At 35.4% G+C, this 25,425-nt stretch overlaps 1 protein-coding gene and 1 long non-coding RNA gene across 2 annotated transcripts in view; both read right to left on the bottom strand.

The window, feature by feature from the left end:
• The window catches only part of RNGTT (RNA guanylyltransferase and 5'-phosphatase), a 306,719-nt gene that overhangs the window by 85,257 nt on the left and 196,037 nt on the right, over positions 1-25,425 (bottom strand). The gene's annotated exons all lie outside the window — the stretch shown is intronic.
• LOC128315582 (uncharacterized) lies at positions 11,992-19,070 on the bottom strand. Its single transcript, XR_008298483.1, has 2 exons — positions 16,524-19,070; positions 11,992-16,318 (listed from the first exon to the last, which is right to left on the bottom strand). It is a non-coding gene; the product is annotated as an uncharacterized LOC128315582 (long non-coding RNA).

Below are 25,425 nucleotides of genomic sequence, written 5' to 3'. Positions count from 1 at the left end.
CAGTTTTTCCATAAATTGTAAAAATTCAAATAACTATCATAATTCTTGATAAGGAGAAAATATTTTTTGAAATTATTGTCTTGTGTGTACAGACATTTTATTATGCTGCATATGAAAAAAGGGATACAATAATGATGAAACATTCTTGATGCATCAGACTGAAAAATTAGATATTTATGGACCATATCTGAAGCTAAAGTTCTAACTGGATAACTCTTTTTCCCCCCTTGCTCTCATTTTGAAAGATATATAAATTTAATTTGGTTACTGCCATGGTCTACTGGACTGAGCACAGACGGCATTAAAAAAAAAAATTTAGAGTTCCAATCTTGGCCTATTGTTCCAGTTCTAATCTCAATTCACTGAATGCTCTTGGATAAGTCATAAACTAAATGACATTTTTCAATTTCCTCATCTGTAAAATGGAGATAACTATCCTATGAGTCATTATTTAAAACTGAAATTAAAAAAAAAAAACTTAAAAATCTGAACTGAATACTTGAACATTTGAAAATCACCTGACTCATGGGAACCTTAATCTTTCAAATGGTGTGAAATAGGCTCCAAATAAATGAGAATTTATAATTTAGAAAAGATGCTTTGACTGGATCACCAGCTCCAGAGGTGATCTATGGTTTTCTAATAAAAGACCAGACTCCTTTACAATCTGCAGCACAAAATTAAAAGAGAATACAAATTGATATATTTGAAAACTACCTTGGTAGAAATGCGGCAGGTGTTTATTTTAGTTACATCTTCCTGTCCCTCAATTCACAAACATCTTGAATGGAGACAAATAGCTTTCCTAAAGAAACATGCACCACTTTTGACTCAATTCAGTAAGTAATTAGTGAGTAGCAACACTGTCAACTGTTCTTAAAAGGTTACATGTAAATTAAATGATATGTTCCTGGGACTTCAGCTTACAGGAAGATGAAGACGACAAACTTTTCCTTATTTCACTCACTAAGTACAACTAAAACCTAGGGACATGATATGTAACACAAGAGTAAGGAGACTCTAAAAGGTGGAGAGGAGGCACAGTCCAACTAGGGAAGTCAGGACCCTAGGGACAACATGATAATGAATATCCTGGGTTTTCTTTTTGCTTCATATGTTTCAGACAGTACCAGAGAAGCCAGCAAGCCAAAAACATCAATGGGAAAAGATAAAACCCCCCAAGGAAAGTCTGCTCTCTTTATCCAGGAAAGGGGCAATCTAGCAAGATGGAAAACTTTCAGATAATTACCACTCTACTCTAGCAAAACACTACAGAAAAAACTGCCCATCCCTAGCCGTAACAACAAAGGCTAAGTGGGGAGCCTAGACTTCCAACCTCACCAGAGTATAACAAGGAGCTCCAACCCTTTGACAGTGTATGGACAGAGAAAGCTGAGTGGGGAGGCAAGGTGTATGAGACACTCCCTGCCATAAAGTCAGTGAAGACCATGGTGAGAACCTAGACTTCTATTTCCACCCTGCTCTAAAGAGGCATGACTCCATCTGTCACCGGGGTGGTTTAGGAGAATCAGGATTTCACCATCAGCCAGTGGTAAAAAAGGTGATTGCCCTTTCAAGATAGTGTCTGTAGAGACCAAATCGGGATTCTGAATTTATATCCCTGCCCAATGGAAACGAGGGGCAACCTCCATTCTCCCTACAACCCCTGTTCTATAGACCCCAGTGGGAAACCCAGAATTCTATTCCAACCTGTCAGTAACTAATCAGCATTTCCTTTCCCCTGCTAAAGAGTTGTCAGGGTAGACCTGCTAAAACAAGAAGCTTAAATAAGACAAGATGCAGAGTCTGATAACACAATGTCCAATATGTCCAGATTTCAATAAAAAATGGTTATACTGAGAATCAAGACAATCTCAGGTATGAATATGTTTTTACTTACTTTTATATAATTTATGAATATCACTTAATCATTTTTTAATGTTGACAGAATTTTCTAAAATTAATGACAAAACCACAGATCCAGGAAGCTCTGAGAACACAAAGCAGCATCACTACAAAAACCAAAGACAAAGAGAAAATTTTGAAGGATGTCTGAGGGGGAAAAAAACCCTCACCCTACCTATAAAGAAACAAGAATAAGAATTACATCAGATCTCTTGGCAGAAATCATGCAGGCAACATGAAAGTGAAGAGAAATACAAAGTGTAAAAAGAAGAAAAATCCACCAACCTAGATTTTTTTTACCCAGCAAAATTATCCTTCAAAAGTCAAAGATTTTCTCAGACAAAAACTGAAGGAATTTGTTGCCAGAAGACCTGCCCTGCAAGAAGTGTTAAAAAGAAGTTCTTAATAGAAAAAAAACATTACATAGGTCAGAAACTCAAATCTACATTAAAAAAGGAAGAATGTCAGAGAAGGAATAAATATTATTTTTCTTATTAATTTACCTAATTAACTGTTAGGTCAAAGTAGTAATAGTATATATGTACTGAGTGATTACTGCAATTGCATAAATGAAATGAATGACAGCACTGTTTTTTAAGGGATGGGTCAGAGAAACTGGGAACAGTCTGTATGGGGGCTGGGGGATGTATAGGGGAATTCTTTGTACTATCTGCTCGATTCTTCTATAAACTTAAGATAATTCTAAAAACTAAAGTCTATAAATAAAACAGTCACATGAAAGCATATGATGGATATATCAAAAAGTAAGAGAAAAACTATTTGATTTTCACTGTAGCCAAGAGAAATGATACAGCACTTGATTAACTGAGATAATATGTGTAACATGCATGACATAAAAAGGGAAATTTAGCACATTAAACACAACCAGTCTATACATGATATTATTATTATTAACAAAGTAGTAAGACAACAAGTAAAGCAAATTATGCAACTGGGAGCTTTTGTTAGGAGTTTTTTTAAGTTAGAGGATTCCTCATGTGGGATCAGTAACCAACAATCCACAACTGAAATATTTCTAGCTGGATTTGAGGTGAGCAAGATGGAAAACAAGAGTAAAGTGAGGAAGCAATACAAAGAAACAACAGCTTCATATAACACAAAAATCATTCAAAAAGTATCATTAAATAAATATCTTTTAACACAGGAAAACACCTTTGGAACAATAAAATAGGAAACAAGTTATTTTTATAAATCCTAAGATACAATAACTTCCCAGTATCTGTCTATATAAACTTCAAAAGTAGAAAACATGAAATTTTGATTACAGCTTCACTGGGTGATATCCCTGTCTTTGTTGAATAAATATTTTAATTAACATTTTCCTATCCATAAGACACAACATTAGCTCATTAAATTATGGCACAAATAAAGTACAGACGTAGGATCAATAAAGTAGCTGGCAAAAATAACAGCACCAATCTAGTAACGGCTGAGGAGGAAGCTAAAATGCATGAGCAGGTTGAAACATGAAAGAAGAGTCATAAGGAAGGGCAAGGTATGAGTTTCACATATTAAAAAATAAGAAGTCTTCACTGATTTCAAAAAAATAATTTGAAAATATGAAGACAAGGTTTGTGTTTGTGTATGAAAATAGAAAGTAATTAAATAAAAGAATTTTTGCTTTTAGAAACTATTTTCTATCAGATAATGATAGATTTTTTGTAATTGCATCTCATGTAGAACAGATTGAAAAGACTTTAAAATGTTAAAAATGTTTACAATTCTACCAGTTCAAATTTCACACTTTAGAATTAGGATTTATTCCCCCCCATGCAACTGCTGTGTAAAAAAAATTTTTTTAATTATGTCCTACCTAACACATGTTCCATGTATCTAAGCTAACATTGTTTAATTTTATTATAAAACCAAAGTAAGTCCAAAATTTGAATTGCTATATAAAGTTCCTATTAAAATGTATCCTTCAGATATAACATGAAGTAGCAGAAACTTTTTAAAAAGAGTATCAACCAAATATATGAAAAGTATTCAAGTACTTCTCATACCCAAGTAGATGACTTCTCCTAATCTCTTTAGTTGATCATATTTAATTTTTATACACAAACCATTAAATAACATATAGAACACATATGTACACATTAATACTATCTTAGAAGAATCAATAAAATGAATTTATCAATTACCTCCCAACCTGCCAATAGCTAGATATCATCCTAGTCTTCTTCCAGAAAACCAAATTTATGCTGAACTCCCAATGTTCCTTTTCCAGAAATAAAGATATCACAAAAGAAAATAAAGGAATTCTGAACAGAAAAGTAGAAAAGGCTGCTTAGGAGAAAAATCAAGAGGGCCACTCTGGAATTTAAAACTGCTCAGAAATAGAAGAGCACAATCAAAGGCAATCAAAAAATGAAACAGAATACTGCTTTACTTTGTCAGCCCCCACTCTCCTCCACATACTGAAGCCCAAAGATGTAACATCATGGTCCAACAACCATTACTCAGGTCGTCAGCAACTATATGGTCAAGAGCATATTTTCAAAAGACCTAACAAAGAGCAATTAGATACAAGAAACTATTAATACTGGTTGTATGGGGGCGCCTAAGTGGCTCAGTCCATTAAGTGTCCAACTCTTGATTTAGGCTCAGGCATGATCTCACGGCGGTGAGATTGAGCCCTGGGATGGCTCGGCATGAAGCATGAAGCCTGCTTGGGATTCTCTCTCTCCTCCTCTTTCTCTGCCCTTCCCCACACACATGGGTGTGCTCTCTCTCAAAATAAATAAACTTTAAAAAAAAATTAAAGAAAATAGTGGTTCTATGTGAGTAATACAGAGGAAGAACTTTTACTTTTCATGGCTCCAAAGTTTTGTTTTCCCCCCTCATAAGCATCTATTAGTTTTATAATTGAAAATAAACCCAAATAAATAATTATCAGTATAATTTCTTAGCCTTCCAGTTGCTATAAGCAAAATCATGTATTCTCTTCACAGGGATAGAGATCATAAAAATAATCATATAACCTAAAATACTATAAGATAGAAGCTAGAATAATCATATGTACTTCATCAACAGATGATATGCCCTTCCATTTATGGCATGATGACAATGCAGCATAAAAACAAGAGGTCCTGCATTCTGTGAAAATACAGGATAAACAGAAAATGTTGGCTCAGACAAGTAAGACGGATACAAAGCCTAAGACAAAACAAAATAGTGCTTTTAACAACATGTATTAAAGTAGAAAGTTGAGAGTTTACTTTCCAAAAGGGAGGAAGAGTCAATGACACAGAAATCACAGACAACTAAGAGGAAATGATTGTTTAACTGTTTAAAAGTTCATCAATTCTGTTCAAACATATTCTAAACTTACAATGGAAAAGCATTTAAGAATGCTTTAAAACGATCTAAAGCTCCTGACTTTTATGTTGTATCTGTTTTAAAAATTAGTTGAAGGTTAAGCATTAAATATAGGTACATGACAGCCTATCAGAATACCTCTCTACAGCAGCATCACCATCAAAACTATATGCTTCCTTTATCTTTCCTATTTGTGATCTGGAAGGAAAGGTTTTAAATACATTGGGGAAAGAAAGATATCACAAATTTTTAGTGGAGATATGAGCAGAACAAAGGATGCTCTGACTGTGATGAAGAGTATTATAGTTAAATAAGGATTTCCAGTCTCACCACTTATATTCAACATAGGACTGGAAGTCCTAGCCACATCAATCAGAGAAGAAAAAGAAATAAGAGGCATCCATGTTGATAAAGAAAAAGTTAAATTGTCACTATTTGGAGATTACATACTATGCACAGAAAATCCTAAAAACTCCACCAAAAACTATTAAAACTAATAAATGGGGGTGCCTGGGTGGCTCAGGCAGTTAAGCATCTGGCTTCAGCTCAAGTCATGATCTCTTGGTTCGTGGGTTTGAGCCCCACACCAGGCTCTGTGCTGACAGCTCAGAGCCTGAAGCCTGCTTCAGATTCTGTGTCTCCTTCTCTCTCTACCCTTCTCCTGCTCATGCTCTCTCTCTCTCTTTCTCAAAAATAAATAAACATTAAAATGTTTTTTAAAAACTAATAAATGAATTCAGTAAAGCTGTAGGATACAAAATTAATACCCAAAACTCAATAGCATTTCTACACACTAATAACAAAGTAGCAGAAAAAAATAAAAAAATAAAAAATTCCATTTACAGTTGCACCAAATAAAAATGAAATACCTCAGAATAAATTCAATAAAACCAAAGAAGTAAAAGACTTCTACTCTGAAAACTATAAAACATTGATAAATTGAAGATGGGGGCATCTGGGTGGCTCAGTTGGTTAAGCATCTGACTCTTGATTTCAGCTCAGGTCATGATCTCACAGTTCATGGAATCAAGCCCTGAGTCGGGCTCTGAAGCTGAAAGCATGGAGCCTGCTTGGGATTCTCCCTCTCTCTCTCTCATATCCCTCCCCCACTCATGCTTTCTTCTTTTCTCTAAATAAATAAATAAACTTTAAAAAAAAGAAATTGAAGATTACACAAATGTAAAAATATTTCATGCTCATGGACCAGAAGAATTAATAGTGTTAAAATCCCCATACTACCCAAAGCAATCTACAGATTCAATGCAATCCTGACCAAAATACCAACAATGTTTTTCATAGAACTAGAACAAATAATACTAAAATTTGTGTGGAACCACAAAAGACCCTGAATAGCCAAAGCAATCTTGAGAAAGAACAAAGCTAAGGGAATACAATCTCAAATTTCAAGATAAACTACAAAGTTGTAGAAATAAAACAGTATGTTACAGGTGCAAAAACAGACACATAGATCAATGGAAAAGAATAGAAAGCCCAGAAGCAAACCCACACTTATATGGTTAATAAATCTACAAAAAAGGAGGTAAGAGTATACAATGCAGGAAAGACAGTCTGTTCAATAAATGGTGCTGAGAGGGGCACCGGGGTGGCTCGTTAAGCATCCCACTCTTTGTTTCAGCTCAGGTCACAATCTCATGCTTTCGTGAGCTTGAGCCCCATATCAAGCTCTGTGCTGATGGTGCCAAGCCAGCTTGGGATTCTGTCTCCCTCTCTCTCTGCCCCTCCCCTACTCGTGCTGTCTCTGTCTCTCTCAAAATAAACATACATACATACATACATACACACACACACACACATACATACATACATACATAAATAAACAGCGCTGGAAAAAACTGGACAGCTACATGCAAAAGAATGAATGAGACACGTGTGTGTCTGTATGTGTGTACACACACACACACACACACACACACACAGAGTGGATTATTATGTAGCCATAAAAATGTTGCCATCTGCAACAACATGGATGAACTGAGAAAGACAAATACCATATGATTTCACTCAAATGTGGAATTTTAAAAACAAATGAATCAACAAATGACACTGTAACACCATATTCAAAAATAAACTCAACTTGGATTAAAGATCTAAGGGTGAGACCCCAAACTATAAATATGCTAGAAGACAACACAGGCAATAATTTCTCTGATATTGACTATAGCAACATTTTTCTAGATATGTTTCCTATGGCAAATTAAATAAATGCAAAAATAAACTATATGCATCAAAATAAAAAGCTTTTTCACAGGAAAGGACACCATCAACAAAACAAAAAGACAACCTGCTGAATGAGAGAAAATACTTGCAAGTGATATACCCATAAGGGGCTAATATCCAAAATATATAAAGAACTTACACAACTCCAAAAAAATCTAATTTAGAAATGAACAAACAGGGGCACCTAGGTGGCTCAGTCCATTGAGTGTTCGACTTTGCATCAGGTCATGTTGGGCACTGTGACAGGCTCTGTGCAGACAGGTCAGAGCCTGGGAGCCTACTTCAGATTCTGGGTCTCCCTCTCTCTCTGCCCTCCCCTGCTCACACTCACTCTCTCTCTCTCAAAAATAAACAAACATTATGTTTTTTTTAATGAGCAAATAGGCAGTTAAGTGTCCAACTCTTGATATTAGCTCTCAGGTCATGATCTCATAGTTGTGAGATAGAGTCCCACCCATGTCATGCTCTGCACTGGCAGCATGGAGCCTGCTTGTGATTTTTCTCTCACCCTCTCTCACTGCCCCTCCCCCGCTCATGCTGTCTGTCTCTCTCTCAAAATAAATAAATAAACATTAAAAAAAAAATAAGCAGAGAACCTCAATAGACATTTTTCCAAAGAAGACACACAAATGGCCAACAGACACATGAAAAGATGCTTAACATCACTCATCAGGGAAACACAAATTAGAACCTTACATCTGTCAAAATGGCTAAAATCAAAAACACAAGAAATAATGAGTGTTGGCAAGGATGTGGAGAAAAAGGAAGCCTTGTGCACTGTTCATGGGAATGTAAATTGGTTCAGCCACTGCAGAAAACAGCATAGAGGTTCCTCAAAATCTAGAAATACCGTATGTTCCAAAAAATTCCAATACTGGATATTTACCCAAAGAAAATGAAAACATTAATTCAAAAAGATTTATGTACCCCTACGTTTACTGCAGCATTATTTGTACAACAGCCAAGATATGGAAGCAACCTAAGTGTCCATCGATAGACAAAAGGATAGGGAAGATGTACGTGTGTGTCTGTGTGTGTGTGTACACACACACACACACACACACATACAGACAGACACACACACACACACACACAGAGTAGATTATTATGTAGCCATAAAAATGTTGCCATCTGCAACAACATGGATGAACTGAGAAAGACAAATACCATATGATTTCACTCAAATGTGGAATTTTAAAAACAAATGAATCAACAAATGACACTGTAATAGCGTTGTATGGTGACATATGATATACACTTGGGGTGAGCATAGCATAACCTATAGAGAAGCTAAATCACTTCGTTGTATACCTGAAAGTAATATAACATTGTGTATCAGGTATACTCAAGTTTAAAAACAATTTATTTTATTATTATTTTATTTTAGAGAGAAAGAGAGGGCACATGAATGGGGGAAAGACAAGGGGGAGGGGGAGAGAGGGAGGGGGAGAGAGAGAATGAATGAATGAATGAATGAATGAATGAATCTTTTTTTTTTTAATTTTAATGTTTGTTTATTTTTGAGAGAGAGAGAGAGACAGAGTGTGAGCAGGGGAGAGGCAGAGAGAGAGGGAGACACAGAATCGGAAGCAGCCTCCAGGCTCTGAGCTGTCAGCACAGAGCCCGACATGGGGCTCAAACTCACGGACTGTAAGATCATGACCTGAGCCGAAGTCAGACGCTCCACCGACTGAGCCACCCAGGCGCCCCTGAATGTATGAATCTTAAGCAGGCTCCATACTCAGCACAAAGCCCAACACAGGCTTGATCCCAGAATCCTGGGATCAAGACCTAAGTGGAAATCAAAAGTCCAATGCTCAACCAACTGACCCACCCAACGCACCACCACTGCACAAAATTTTTTTCAACAGTACTGTAGTTAAATGAACCAGATCTATTGACAAGGCTGAGAGAAAACTTACCATCAAATAGTTCTTCAAGAATTCCAAGTTAAGATTAGATTGCCAACAGCTAACAACTAAAGTTTGGCAGCATTTACTTAAAATTTATGTGTCAATTTTTCAAACTTTAAAGAGTGGTTACTGAATAGTGATTAGAGATTAATTTTCTAGAGTTACAGTTCTAAAGAAAAATAGATTTTTATCCCTATTTCTTCCATTTACATGCCAGGCAAATGGAGAAGCATTACCTTTCATTCGGAGAAAAATACATAGACCACAGAAGCAATGTCTGAGAGGAAATAATCAGGCATTACAGGCTAACCCTTCAATATCCAAGCACATAAAGGTATGCTAAATTTCACAAAGCTGTACCAACAGTTTTAATCTGAAATAGTAATAGAAGAAGTTTACATTAGTCATCTTTTATATAAAAAGTACACAAAAGGGAAGTATAGAATCCTTATTCAAATAAAATATTATTCAGGGAGCAGTCTGAAAATCAGAACTATAATATAGAAAGTTAAGTCTTGGAGTAAGACAAGAATTTGAATACTGAGTCCTTTATTTAATAGCCATGTGATTTTAGGCAAGTTACTGAACCACTTTAAATTAGTTTACTTACTTCAAATGAAGATAGCAAAACCTACTTTATAGTCTTATTGTGATGAACTGAAAAAACAAATATAAACTGCTTACTAAAAGCCTGGAAATGTATTAACACTTTGTTGGTACCCTTCTCCATTTTCCCCAAAGATCTAAAAATACCTTATTTAAGCTACATTCTAATACTGAACTTATATTCACATTTGCTACCATAGAATGAATTTCAATATTAAATAAACTTTATCATCTCCAGAATATATCACTTCAAAGAAGGAAATAAAACAGCTCTGTAAACAACCAGTAACTGCTCTAAAATAGTTGAAAAGAATAGGATCACTATAAATACATAAGATAATAGAGAAAGAGAAAACTGATCACCACATTGGCTCTTTTTCTCAGGAGAATCTTACTTTGGTTATTTAACATGAATAGTTTTATGTTATAAAGTGAGGCTGATCCCTCATAAGAAAAAAGGATTTCTGTGTATTGTCAACGTAACTTATACCAAACAAGGTGAGTAATTTTGGAGAAAATAATTTGAAATCTCAGAGTTGTAATAATCTGTCACCAAAACACAGCAATACTTTGAAAAGGACGGTTTTTTTATCTACTAAAATAAGATAAATCTAGAGTATTTAGAAAGTTAACAAAACAGCTCTCATTTTCTTTAAAAATATGTTTAATAAAATAAGCAGCTAAGGAAATTTATCGTATTATGAATATTTTTCATTGCAAATAAATCAACTTGTTTCTATATGTATATAGTTTTAGTCTACTTAAAGACCAAAACAACAAAAAAAATTTCTAGAAATAGAAAATTACCATTAGAACACTGCAGTAATAATTGTTGCAAAGCAGGATCCACCAATGGAAGCTAAAACTAATGGGTAAAAAGAAACAAGATATTTGCATAGACTGACTCCATCTTCCCCAAGCATTTATTAACAACAACAAAGCACCTTTACAGAGGAGACACCTAGCAGCCACCACCTTAACCAAGTGTTGAAGGAACAGCACCGGAACTAAGACATAGCTATTTACATCATCTACTCTCTGATACGATGTACTGAGAAGGGCACATCACTTGTGTGTTATTCTTAGGAAAAATGCACAACCTCAGTCTAATCAGTTAGGTACTGTACTGTTTCCCCAAGACCACCCTCATGCTCAATCATTCCCTAGAAGGGCTGACAGGACTCAGAACTTGTTACACTCATGGTTATGGCCTATTACAGCAAAAAGAAAAGACTAAAAGTAGCAAAGGGAAAAGGCACATGGGGCCAAGTCCAGGGAAAACCAGGCACAAGCTAAGTGAACAGTATATAGGAACTCTGTAATATTTTTACAGGTATTCTGAAAGTCTAAAGTTATTTCTAACCAAAAAGTTAGTATTATCTAGATTTTGAATTGTTATGGGGTGCCTGAGTGGCTCAAGTCAGTTAAGCATCTGACTCTTGATTTCAGCTCAGGTTATGATCTCACAGTTTGTGGGATCAAGCCCTGCATCAGGCTCATGCTGACAGCACAGAGCCTGCTTAGGATTCTCTCTCCTCTCCCCCTCCCCAATTCACGCATGCATGTTCGTTCTCTCTCTCTCTCTCTCTCTTACGCTCACTCTCTCAAAATTAGTAAAGTTTAAAAATAAAATAAACATTATTATGGAATTTTCAAACAAATTCAAAAGTAAAAAAAGGAGTACATGACAATGAACATGAAAATGAACTGTCACATAAACCTATTCTACAACAAACATCACCTCATGGTGAATCTTGTTTCATTTATTATCCCCATGTTCACTCATACCTCCAGATTATTTTGAAGTAAATCACAGACATGATACCATTTCATATATATATATATATATATATATATATATATATATTTCAATATGTATTTTTACAAGTCATTTCTAAACACAACTACGATACTCTTGGTTCCATCTAAAAAGACAGTTCTCCATATCATTAAATACCTAGCCTATGTTCAAATTCTTCCTATTGTCTAATGTTTGTTTGTTTGTTTGTTTTTTAAGAATATCCTTATATTTCAATGAGTTAATAAATCAGTGACAGCTCTTTTGGTTCTGTCTCCCCTGACTTTGCATTTTATTTTTCAAAGAAACCAAGTCATTTATTGTGTAGAGTATCCTATAGTCTGGATTTTGCTTTCTGTATCACCACAATGTTATTTTACATACTACTTTATTCCACTGTACTTCTTGAAAACAGGTGGTTAAATCTGAAAGAGATTCATGTATGTCTATTTTGGTATAACTACTTCATAGGTATGTATCAGAAGATGCATAATGTCTGGTTACCTCTCTTAATGTGATGTTACTGCCACTGATGATCACTGCCTACATCTAAACTATCCAGCATGGTAGCCACTAGCCAAGTATGACTATTGAGCACATGGAATGGGGCTAACTGAAACAGACATAAGCTGTAAGTATAAAATACACACCAAATTTTAAAGCCTTAGCACAAAAAAAGGGACTATAAACTATCTTGTTAATATTTTTATTGATTACATGTTGAAATGGCAGTATTTTAGAAATACTGTTATATAAAATATGCTACAGAAATTAAATTCATCTGCTTCCACTTTTTAACTGTAGTGATTAGAAAATTTTTAATTACATGTATACCCACATTATATTTCTTTTGAACAATGATGACCTAAATACGTTAATGTTTCACAAAATGATGATAGTCTATCATTCCTTCTTCATCACTTGGCTGAAAAAACTTTGATAAAGAAAAACCCAGCCTTACTGACTATTTGCTTACCTGAGGTAAATTTTATATAGTAAAGTCAGAAGAAAAGACTTGATTCTTTCCCTTAACAGCTTTCAAAACAATGACTTGGTTTCCTTATATCCTCTAAATATAACAGTGCCAGTTATCAACTGTAATTGATTTACTACTTCTTAGCTCTAAATCCACTTTTCTTGCTTTGCTTTCGGATTCCAGATCGGGACCCTATAACACTTCTCTCTGGCCAGCTGGTACAATGCCAGGCTTTATCAATATAGAACAGTGAAGGGACACTACAAGGTCATTGCATACATTCTGGTATGCTTTTCTTCATTGATGCAACTGTCAGTTGAATACTGTGTAGGAGGCCAAGTGGCCCTCACCTCAGAGGCCTGAGCAAACCAGCTCTGGCTTACTGACATTCTCTGGCAAATTTCTTCATCACCAGAGTAGCTTTCGGCAGAAACTGGCTCTGGTTTTCCACCATTCTACCGCAAACTTTTCACCACCTGCCTGCTTCCTGCAGTCTACTGGGGGCCTGCTGCTGTCCTCTCACCCAATTTTCAGATCTAAGTCATTCCTCAAATCCACAGGCCCTTGATGAAAGGGAAGCTGCGTACTTCTAAGGAAAGACCTTGTAGTATTGCTGCAACTATAAATGTTCTACCAAATCATCCCCAGAGGCGCCTGCTCCTTTTTAATAGAGTAACCGTGCCATGGAGAAAAATAAATATACAGCCCTTTCAGAGCTTACTATACACTAACTCCAGGGGAATGAATGCTAATTCTTGAGGACATAAAGCACCACTATGGCCCATGAGTCAAAGTCAGGACTTAAAGAGGCCAAGTGATAGGTGAAGTCTTAGCACAAGTTTGATTCACAGTGCACCCTGTTAGTCCACACACTCACCCTGTAGTTAATTCTCCATTGGTGAATGCATACCTAGAATCATTAAACATACCTGACATCTGGAAGAACCTCTACAGCCACTCTCTTACCCATGTGCTAAGGGTCATTATAGTAAAAAAGGATAGGAAGAAGCTCCTGGAACTTCTCTGTATAACAAGATATTAACAGCAGAAGCAATATTGTATCCTTGGGGGTACTGCAGAGATTATTGTTACAATCAAAATTAGAAAGAAGCAACAAGAGTGATACCTATCACATTCCCATTTAATTCACTAGTTTGGCCTGTGCAGATGTCAGGTGGATCTTGGAGAGTGACTAGACTACTGTAAGCTTAATCAGGTGGTGCTTCCAATTGCAGCTACTGTTCTAGATTATTACTAGAGAAAACTGACACAACCTCTGGTATCTGTTACGTAACCACTGACGAGGCTAATGTCTTTTTCTCAATACCAATCTGTAAGGAACTATAAAAGCAGTTTGTTTTACCTATGAGGGTCAACAGTATACCTCACAATGTCTATTCTCCTACTCTCTACCATAATATAGTATAGAGAGATTCCCAGTGCTATTTTACCAGGGTGTTCCTCATGATTTTTGCTTGCTCTTTAACCTTCCAAATAAACTATATAATCAACTTGTGCCACCCCAGGAAAAATAATTAATGGCATTTTTATTGAAATTTGGTTAGATATATAAACTAGCTCAAGAAGAATTAAATCTTTGTGCTGAGTTTTTCTATCCAAGAACATGGTATGTCTTTCCAAATGTTTATTTGGGGGACTTTCAAAGATGTTTTATAGTTTTCCTCATATATATTTTGCACATTTTTTTTATCCACTTACCCTGAGGCATTTTCTCTTTTGCTACTGTAAATGAGATCTTCTCTTCCAACATATATCCTAATTGGTTTTTGATTTTGCATATACAAGGCTATTGAATTTACAAAAATGTTTCACTGTATCAATGTTTCTATACATTCCTGTGGAATATACTCATCAAAAAACAAATAGTTTTACTCCTTTCTTTTCCAATTTCTATGCCTCTGATTGTTTTGTCTTGCCAAACTGATTGGCTAATACCTACAATATAATATTACATAATAGAGTAGATATTGACCATTTTATTACTCCTGAATGTAACAGAAAGACTTCTAGTGAATCTGACTTCTACGGAAGTTAGGGATTTTTGGTGAGATATATAAAATCACGTTAAGGAAGGAGGCACCCATTAATTCTTATTTTACCAGGTGGTTTTTATTTTTTTTTATTATTATTTTTTATTTTTTTCAACGTTTTTTATTTATTTTTGGGACAGAGAGAGACAGAGCATGAACGGGGGAGGGGGCAGAGAGAGAGGGAGACACAGAATCGGAAACAGGCTCCAGGCTCCAAGCCATCAGCCCAGAGCCTGACGCGAGGCTTGAACTCACGGACCACGAGATCATGACCTACCAGGTGGTTTTTAAATGACTGTGTAATAAGTAGTGTGAATTATCAAGATAATTGTATGATTTTTTTATCTGTATCTCTAATGAATTTTACTACACTTGATTTTAGCCAAAAGGCTGAGAAGCGATTTTAATGAATTTTACTAATGGATTTTATTGACATGCCCTTGTATTTCTAGAATATAGCCCACTTGGGCCATGACATATTGTATTATTTTTTTAATGTGATATCTGTTTCTTCATGAAATAACTATTTATTTTTTTTCTTTTTATTTCAGTGCGTACTGAAGTTGTGTTTTTAAAAATTATTATTTTTTTACTGTGTATAGGTCTGGCTCTGTAAAGTCTGGGTCAATAAGCAAAGAAGTAATTACCACACAGTGTGATAAATACTATACACACAGAGGGGCCTAGCCCAGATGCGAAAAAAAAAGGGTTAAGGATGGTTTTCTGGAGGAGATTCTTGAGCGTAGATGTGGTAGTAGTAAGTAATAGTAGACAGCAGTAAGATATACTAGAGTAGATAGTAGTAGTAAGATGTAAATATGAGTAAGAAGAAGGGACCAAATCAGGAAGCTTCCACTCTTCACCATACTGAGAAGTTTGGACTTTATAATGAAGTCAGTTAAAGGGCTATGGATAGATGGAGAAGTGATAAAATTTAATATCTGGGTTGCTTTCTTTATATGTAGATTACTGCAGTTAGCCTTCTAGCTGGTCTCCTTGCTTCCACCCTTCATTCCTGCCCCCAGTCTATTTTCAACGCAACAGCTAGAGTGATTCTTAAAAAAATAAAATTAAATTAAAAAAAGTCTAGTTGTGTCACTTCTCAAAACCATACAATGCCTCCTCCTCATTCACTCAGAGTAAAAGTCAAAGTCCTTAAAATGGCCCAAATAACTGCTCTGTGATCCCTCTGTTCTCCCTTTGCTTACTGTACTCCAGCCAGTTTCTGAAATGCACCAAGCACATCACTTCTGCATTAGGACCTTTGTATTGGCTGTCCACTCTCTATATTTTCCCTCTTCCCCCATTATCCGCATGGCTAAATTCCTTTGTCTTTCACATCTTGGCTCAAAAGTCATATTCGCAGTAGAAATATATTTAAAGTTGCACCTTCCCCACAAAACATTCCTGATCCCTCTTACCTTATTCTACTTTTTCTATGTAGTCCTTTATAATAGCCTATAAAATTTCCTTATATTTTAATTCAAATTATCTCTCTTTACTAATGTACCTATAAGAATTCTTTTTAGTTATAATCAATCTATTACTTTATCTTAAAATACCACTTGATATTCCATTTAACCTCTTTAATGTTATCTCATTCAAACAATAATGTAAACTTATATCCATTAAGATGTGCTACAGAGTGGTGGTTTCAAATAAATTTTTAGTATTTAATTTCTTCCTTTTCTTTTTACATTTTGACCTCCTTCACCCATTTTTCCTACCACTTGGCTCTGACAACCATCAATCTGTTCTCTGTATCTAAGAGTTTGTTTGTTTTTAGATTTCACATATAAGAGAGATCATACAGTGTTTGTCCTTCTCTGACTTATTTCACTTAGCATTTTCTTTACCCATTCATCCAGTGACAGGCACTTAGGATGCTTATATGTCTTGGCTATTGTATATAATGCTGCAATGAACATGAGGGTACAGATATCTTTTCAAGTTAGTGTTTTCATTTCCTTTGGATAAATATTCACAAGTAGAATTTCTGGATCACATGGTGATTCTATTTTTAATGTTTTTTTTTTTTAGCATTTATTTATTTTTGAGACAGAGCATGAATGGGGGAGGGTCAGAGAAAGAGGGAGACACAGAATCTGAAACAGGCTCCAGGCTCTGAACTGTCAGCACAGAGCCCGAGGTGGGGCTCGAACTCACGGACCGCGAGATCATGATCTGAGCCGAAGTCGGCCGTTTAACCGACTGAGCCACCCAGGCGCCCCTATTTTTAATGTTTTAAGGAAGCCCCATATTGTTTTCCATAGCAGCTATACCAATATACATTCTTACCAACAGTACACAAGGGTCCCTGTTCTCCACATCCTCAGCAATACTTGTTATTTCTTGTCATTTTGATAAAAGCCATTCTCACAGGTGTGAGGTGATATCTCATTGTAGTTTGGTTTGCATTTACCTGACGATTAATGATGTTGAGCATCTTTTAATGTACCTGTTGGCCATCTATAGATCTTCTCTGGAAAATATTTATTCAGATCTGCCCATTTTTTAGCCAGCTTTTTTTGTTATTGAGTGGTATGAGTTCTTTATAGATTTTGGTATTAGCTTTTATATACAATTTGCATATTTCTAACCACAAAGCCAAAACCTAAAATAGTACATACACAAAAGATAAACAAAAAGGAATATAAGCATGCCATTAAAGAAAGCCATTAAACAATAAAGGAAAATAACAAGAAAAATAAAGAGGAACAACAATAACAAAACAGCCAGAAAACAATTAACAAAATGGCAATAAGTGCATACCTACCAATGAATACTTTAAAATTTTTTAATGTTTTTTATTTTTTTTTAATGTTTATTTATTTTTGACAGAAAGAGACAGAGCATGAGCAGGAGAGGGGCAGAGACAGAGAGAGACACACAGAATCTGAAGCAGGCTCCAGGCTCTGAGTTGTCAGCACAGAACCCGACATAGGGCTCGAACTCGGGAATGGTAAAGACCATGACCTGAGCCAAAATCAGATGAGATCATGACCTAAGCCGAAATCAATGCTTAACCGACTGAGCCACCCAGGTGCCCCTCAACAATTACTTTAAATGTAAATGAACTGAATTCTTCTATCAAAAGACCTAAAAATGTTGAATGGATTAATAAACAAACAGGAACTCTCTATATACTGCCTATAGCAGACTCCACTTCAGAGGCAGGAACACACACAGAGGGAGAGTGACGGATGGAAAAAGATATTCCACACAAATGTAAGTCAAAAGAAAGCTCGACTAACTATATTTATATTAGAAAAGATAGACTATAAAACAAGATGTGGAGTAAGAGACAAGGATGGGCATTACATTACGATAAAGGGTCAATCCAACAAGAGCATATAACATTTATAAATATTTATGTAACCAACACAGAAGAACCTAAATATACAAAGCAAATATTAACAGACCTAAAGGGAGAAACAGCAATACAGTAATAGTAGGGGACTTCAGTGCTCCATTTACATAAACGGACAGATCATCCAGAGAGAAAATCAACAAGGAAACACCAGTCTTAAATGACACATTAGACAACATGGACTTAATAGATATATATAGAACCTCCCATCTTAAAAGCAACAGAACACACATTCTTCTCAAGTGCACATGGAATATTTTTCCAGGATAGATCACCTGTCAGGCCACAAAGCAGCCTTAATAAATTTAAGAGGACTGAAATCATATCAAGCATCTTTTCCAACCACAATGGTATAAAACTAAAAATTAACTACACAAAGAAAACTGGAAAATTTACAAATATGTGGATATTACACAACATGATACTGAACAACCAATGGGCCAAAGAAGAAATTAAAGGAAAAATAAAATATGCCTTAAAACAAATGAAAATGGAACTATACCAAAATTTGTAGGAAGCAGCAAAAGCAGTTCTAAGAGGGTAGTTAGTAGTAACAAATGCCTACCTCAAGAAAGAAGAAAATCTCAAATAAACAACCCAACTTTATACCTCAAAGAAACAGAAAAAGAAGAACAAACAAAACTCAAAGTTAGTAGAAGGAAGGAAATAAGGATTAGAGTACAAATAAATGAAAGAGAGGCTAAAAAGACAATAGAGAAGATCAATGTTAACTAAGAGCTGGTTCTTTGAACAAATACACAAAATTGACAAGCCTTTTGCTAGACTCACCAAGAAAAAAAGAAGACTCAAATAAATGAAATCAGCAATGAAAGAGATGTTAAATTGATACCACAGAAATAAAAGAATCAAAAAAGACTACTATGATCAATTATATGCCAACAAATTGAACCTAGAAGAAATGGATAAATTCCTAGAAACATACAACCTACGATTATGATGAAATAGAAAGTCTCAACAAACTGATTACTAGTAAGAAAACTGAATCAATAATCAAAACCTCACAAAAAATAAGAGCCCAGGCATCACTAGTGAATTCTACCAAACACTCAAAACAGGATTAATATCAAGCTTGCTCAAACTCTTCCAAAAAATAGAAAAGGAGAGAACTGTCCCAATCTATGAGGCCAGTATTATCCTGACATCAAAACAAAAAAAGAATGCCACAAAAAAAGAAAATTACAAGCCACTATCCCTGATGAACATAGACAAAAAAATCCTCAACAAAATATTAGCAAACCAAGTTCAATAAAACATTAAAAGATTATATACAATGATCACATGGGAATTACTCCGGGGATGCAAGGATGGTTTGACTTTCACAAATCAGTCAATGTGATATACCACATTAACAAAATAAAGGATACAAATCATATGATCATCTCAATAGATGCAGAAAAAGCATCTAATAAAAACTCTTTACGATAAAAACTCTTAAAGCAGGTATAGAAGATAGATACCTCAACACAATAAAGGCTATATATGACAAGCCCATAGCTAACATCATAGTCAACAGTGAAAAGCTGAAAGCATTTTCTCTAATCTCAGTAACAAGACAAAGATGCCCACTCTCACCACTTTATGTAACATAATGTTGGAATTCCTAGCCAGAGAATTAGGCAATAAATAAATACTTTAATGCTGGTGTCTATGTTATTATTAAATTGAAATAAATTTTGCTTCAACAGTATATTATATATGCATTGTTTTGGAAAAATAAACCTTGATTTTGAAATTACATATTTAAAACTTTAATGCTACTTCCCATGAAGGCAGAGATTCTCTTTTCCTTTTTTTTTTTTTTTTTGTCCTAAAATATAAAACTGTATCTGGGCATATTAAATATTTAACAGATGCTCACTGAATGAAGAAAACAAGAACAGAAAATAAAATATCAGCAGTTATTGAGTACAAACTCTGTACAAGGCAATATGCCCTTTACATATATTATTTTACTGAATGAATGAATGAATGAATGAATGAATAACTGAATGAAGGATAGGAAGATAAAGGTTATATTTTAAATATTATTAATGACAACTACAGAGAAAACAAAAGTTCACTCTCCATGGACCTGTTAATAATTCTATTTGCTATGCTACTTGTTAATTCTAAGACCATTTGCCTTCATATTTATCCTACAGGTGAATTACATATTTGGATGCATACTGGAATATTTAATCCCAAGAACTGCTAATGGATAAAACTATTAAAAGGTTAAATGGCTAACATAAGTTAGTACTTAAGTTACATGAAATTTATTATCGAAGAGCAAAATATTTTGGAGTATGCCTGTTTTTTTAAGTTTACATCACATGGAAACTATAATCTCCCAGAGACTTAATATCAGACAGACTGTACTAATGACATGATCTCACATGTAATCCTTGTGTTTTTATTTAATATCATGAACTGTGCATATCAGGAGGAATACAAGTTATCTCACCAACATACTTACTTAGTGAGTAAGCAATGGGGTTTGACTGAAATTTAAAAATACTATTACTTCTACCTTTCTAACTGTTTAACAACCCAGGAAAGATTCTGTATCTCCAATTTTTTGTGAACAATACTGAGTACATACTCACGTATAATTAAATGCACAATGTTTTTTAAATTATAATGCTCCTCATGACAGAATTACAAAATCTAATAACATTATAAAATCAAGTTTATGAAGCATATTACACAAAAAGTCCCTCATTCAACCCCAAAGGTTTTAACAATTTAATCATAAAAAGGCTCATTAATTTCCACAAGTGAGGCAGAAAATTCCTTAGTAGTAAAACACCTTAATCAGGATACATCAATCAAAACCAAAAAACCAGAACAAAAACAAAAACAAACAAACAAACAAAAAAAAACATCGATCAAGAAAGCTAGCATGTCCTTACAAACTCTTGGTCAGAGAGTCATATTAAGACAATATCAACCTTAAGGTGGATATCAAATTATACATAGCTATGTAAGTGTCATACCACCTGACATACAATACATATATCTGTTTGCTTTGTCTTCTTCCACTGGGATGTAAAATCTATGATGGTAGGGACTTTCTCTTTACTATTCAGTGCTAGACAGCCCTGCCCCTAAAACATCATTTAGTATGTGGTAATGACTCAAAAACAAAAAACAAAAAACAAAAAACAAAACTTCTTAATTGAATGAATGAAAGTGTATAACTTTTCATATGGCTATGATAAATAAACCAGACAGATCTTTCATTCTGTCTTCTTGAACACATTTTATCAATAAAACCTTAAAATTTTTCTTGAATATACCATGTTGTATCAAATCTAAGAGGCTACTGATATAAAGAGCCACAATTAACTTACTTACCACTAAGAAATAAAGAGCCACCACGTGACAAAGGCAGTGGATGCTATGGTTGGCTACCAGATCTCTCCTCTCCAGAAACGAGGCACTCATCTTCCCAGGTATCAGGAGTACTGGATGTTGACAGCTCCCACTTAAGTAACTCTCTGGGAATTGCCCACAGCTGAAGGGAGCCCCTTCACCCAAGGTTGGGACTTCCTACTGTTACTGGCATCTAATGATGTGGAAGTGCAAAGGGCCATCCCCTGTATCTCAGTTAGGGACAATTTTGAGGGACAATCTCAGTTCCAGAGCTTCCCACATGTCACCCGAGCCTTCTGCTGCAAGTGCACCACAATTCAACTTTTCTCCAAACCAGCCCTACTTCTGTCATTCTCTTACAGATGATGTTCCCAAGGAAATTCTCCAATAAACACATGCATGCAAATTTCTGCTTCAGAATTTATTTCCTAGAGAAATCAATTTAAGACAGACACCACTGACTGAAAGTCCATCCTGATTTTAGAGATGTTAAAATGTAGGGTGGGGGAAACGTGCACCTTTTTTTTTTTTAATTTTTTTTTCAACGTTTTTTATTTATTTTTGGGACAGAGAGAGACAGAGCATGAACAGGGGAGGGGCAGAGAGAGAGGGAGACACAGAATCGGAAACAGGCTCCAGGCTCCAAACCATCAGCCCAGAGCCTGACGCGGGGCTCGAACTCACGGACCGCGAGATCGTGACCTGGCTGAAGTCGGACGCTTAACCGACTGCGCCACCCAGGCGCCCCAATGTGCACCTTAAAATTGTTAAAGCACTGTAAATGGAATTAAAGGATCACAGAGAAGTTTTAAAATTTAATAAAGTACCACGACTTACCACTACTAGTGCCTTATGTGAGGAAAGAGTTGACTTTCTCATCTGGGTCAAAGCAGAGTAAAAGACATCAGGCTAGAAAGCAGAAGTCCAGAAACAGATCACCATGAGAAGCTGAACAAACTGTCCTAATATCTGTTGGTGTCTGGGACTCTGAACTTCAACAAGGCTCATAACTGAGTGGGGGGTTGGAGGGAAAAGGGTGGCAGGCGGTGAAAGTCAAACCAATTTCATCTAAAATTCAAAAGTCAGGAGGTCCTAGCTGACATCTAAATTACAACAAAAAGACCTACTGAAAAATCTTCCCCCAAAAAACACAGTAAATAAATAAAGCAAAGACCTGGAGTGAACACTGGGTCAAACCTTACCAACACAATTACTGAGTAAACTAATAGACCTACTCAATCACTCTCAAGTTCAATTCTCCTTATACAATAATGAAATATAAAATAATACTAATACAAGCTTATTCAACAAGTCAAAGGGAGTCCCGGTGTTGGTGCATATGAAATACTAATGGAAATCTTATTAATTGGAAACTAATATGTGCTACCCAGGTAATTTCCATACTAAACTGTATAGGTTAAATAAAAGGAGACTGAGCTATGAGTAAAAATTATAGAATGTCATTGTTTATAAAGAACTATGAGAGCTCCACTTTTAGAATGACAAGCAAGCCACTGATTTATCTAAGTAACTGAAGTACGGTTAGTTGTTAATAGGGCTAATATTTATCCCTATGCTTCACTGGGCAGTGAGGTTCAAAAAATTTCATTTTCAGGGCTTCCAATGTGCAGAAATATATTATGTATTAAAACATTCTGTTATGTATAACATAGGATATACATGAAAAATAAACTTTTAAAAAACATGGCACACTTTGAAGAACTTCTGAAGAGCAACTTATGTAAGTAGCCACTGAAATTTTGGCAGACATAATTACAGGAAATTTTGCCAGAACATGTCTAATGCAATTATTTCAAAAATACTTCCAGGACTTTTTGTAAGCATAAGGATTCCAAATCTGAGGTACCTTCAAAATGACACCTTTGGTGTTTCACTGAATTATTACAATGTTCTAGGGCATTAGAGGGAAAAAAAAAAAAAAAAAAAAGCCCTTGATCAACAACAGTTGTATCTGTGTATGTCTCCAAAATGCTAAAAAGTCTAATCTAATTTCATTTCTGAAGCATGACAAAATTCTAAAATGAAAGCTGGTAATATTCAAGTGTAGTATCTTTTATACTCAAATATAAATTATTCAATACTAATTTATCCAACAAAAATGTATTGATCATCTATTCTGTGAGAGATACAAAGATTCATTTATTCATTGAACAGGTATTTATTAAATGTTTCCAATGTATAGAATGGTATATCCTGGGGGAAAAGGAAGAGCTTATTATTCCAAGGAGCACAAGGATAGAATAAAAGAAAAAAAAAACATTTAGTCCATTCTTGTTATTCACAGTAGATATGTTCTATAAAGTCACCAAGAACACCAAATTAGTGAATACTGAACTACTGCTCATAGGGGAAATACAGCATTAGGTTCCTATAATCCTCTGATAATATTTTTGTCAACCAAATAGTACATAACCTTGCTTCCTGTGTGTTTCTGTTTAAAGACACATTATTTAATATATATTGTTGATTAGCACTGAACTCACAGCCAACAACACTATAACTCATGCCTGAATGAGATTTATCTAACACATATTTTCTCCAAAATGACATCACTGCTTTCTTACACTAAGAAACACTAGACAGCAGTTTAGCACTACACTTGGAGGTCATTTAAACAGCAAAATCACCAATAAAAAGCACAAAAATGTGAAAAACATAGCACCACAAGAAGGAGACTTGTTTACAATATCAGAGTTGAAATAAGAAAGCAGAGCACTGCCTTGTTCAACCTCAGTTGGGAACATGTACATCAGAGGATTCCAACTTTCTGTCACCCTGTGCATGTCCATGAATGATTGCAAAAGCTCCGCAAATATTAATTTTGAGGTAACAAATTTTAGCAAGTAGGCAAATTCAAAGCCAGAATCTGAAAATAATAAAAATCAACTGCATACAGTCAATCATATATATTGAGAGCAGAAAGTTACTTCAGAGATAATCTTTCTAACATTTTCATTTTTCAGATGAGAAGAGTATATGATGTTGCATGATATAAGAAAGGTCAGAATCTAATCAATGAAGGTCCCAAACCAAAAACATACAGCACTTCACAGAGAACGAAGAATATAAGGATAGCTTAATTGACTCTGCAGCACACCGAGACCTTAGTAAATTATTATAGCCATACTATGCTTCATTATGTGGTTAATCTTATTTTCCACCATTCTGCCCCTTTTTTTACATACTAGACATAGGAAGACTGCTGTCTCTCTAATCAAATAGGGAAATACAGAACTTTCTTAATTCTCTGGGTAATTTATAGCCTGAACCAGATTTATTTATTTTATTTTTAATTTTTTTTTCCAACGTTTATTTTATTTTTTGGGGGGACAGAGAGAGACAGAGCATGAACGGGGGAGGGGCAGAGAGAGAGGGAGACACAGAATCGGAAACAGGCTCCAGGCTCTGAGCCATCAGCCCAGAGCCCGACGCGGGGCTCGAACCCACGGACTGCGAGATCGTGACCTGGCTGAAGTCGGACGCTTAACCGACTGCGCCACCCAGGCGCCCCTAGCCTGAACCAGATTTAAAACTCTGTATCTTTCTGGCAAACTATACCTATATTTTTAGAGAGTGGGGAGGTCATAAGAAAGAGAATGTATCAGGGGAGAGAGAGAGCTGAACACAGTGGTGAGTATTTTTCCTTCTCCTCAGAGGAAATCCACAAAGTTGCATATATCCAGGAGGACAAAAGTGCCTGATAAGGAAATCCATATTAGTCTACTCTACAGAGCTAGGGGCCCAGCAGGAGGTCTAGGAATTGGCCTCCCTTGAAACTTCAGTTTGACCTTGTCAAAGTTAAAATAAGGGATGATAACTAGCGAACTTAAGTA

The sequence above is a fragment of the Acinonyx jubatus genome, chromosome B2, assembly GCF_027475565.1.
Source record: "Acinonyx jubatus isolate Ajub_Pintada_27869175 chromosome B2, VMU_Ajub_asm_v1.0, whole genome shotgun sequence".
NCBI classification, from domain to species: domain Eukaryota; kingdom Metazoa; phylum Chordata; class Mammalia; order Carnivora; family Felidae; genus Acinonyx; species Acinonyx jubatus.
The sequence above is the reverse complement of the archived record's forward strand: the minus strand, read 5'-3'. Positions and strand labels throughout refer to the sequence as shown.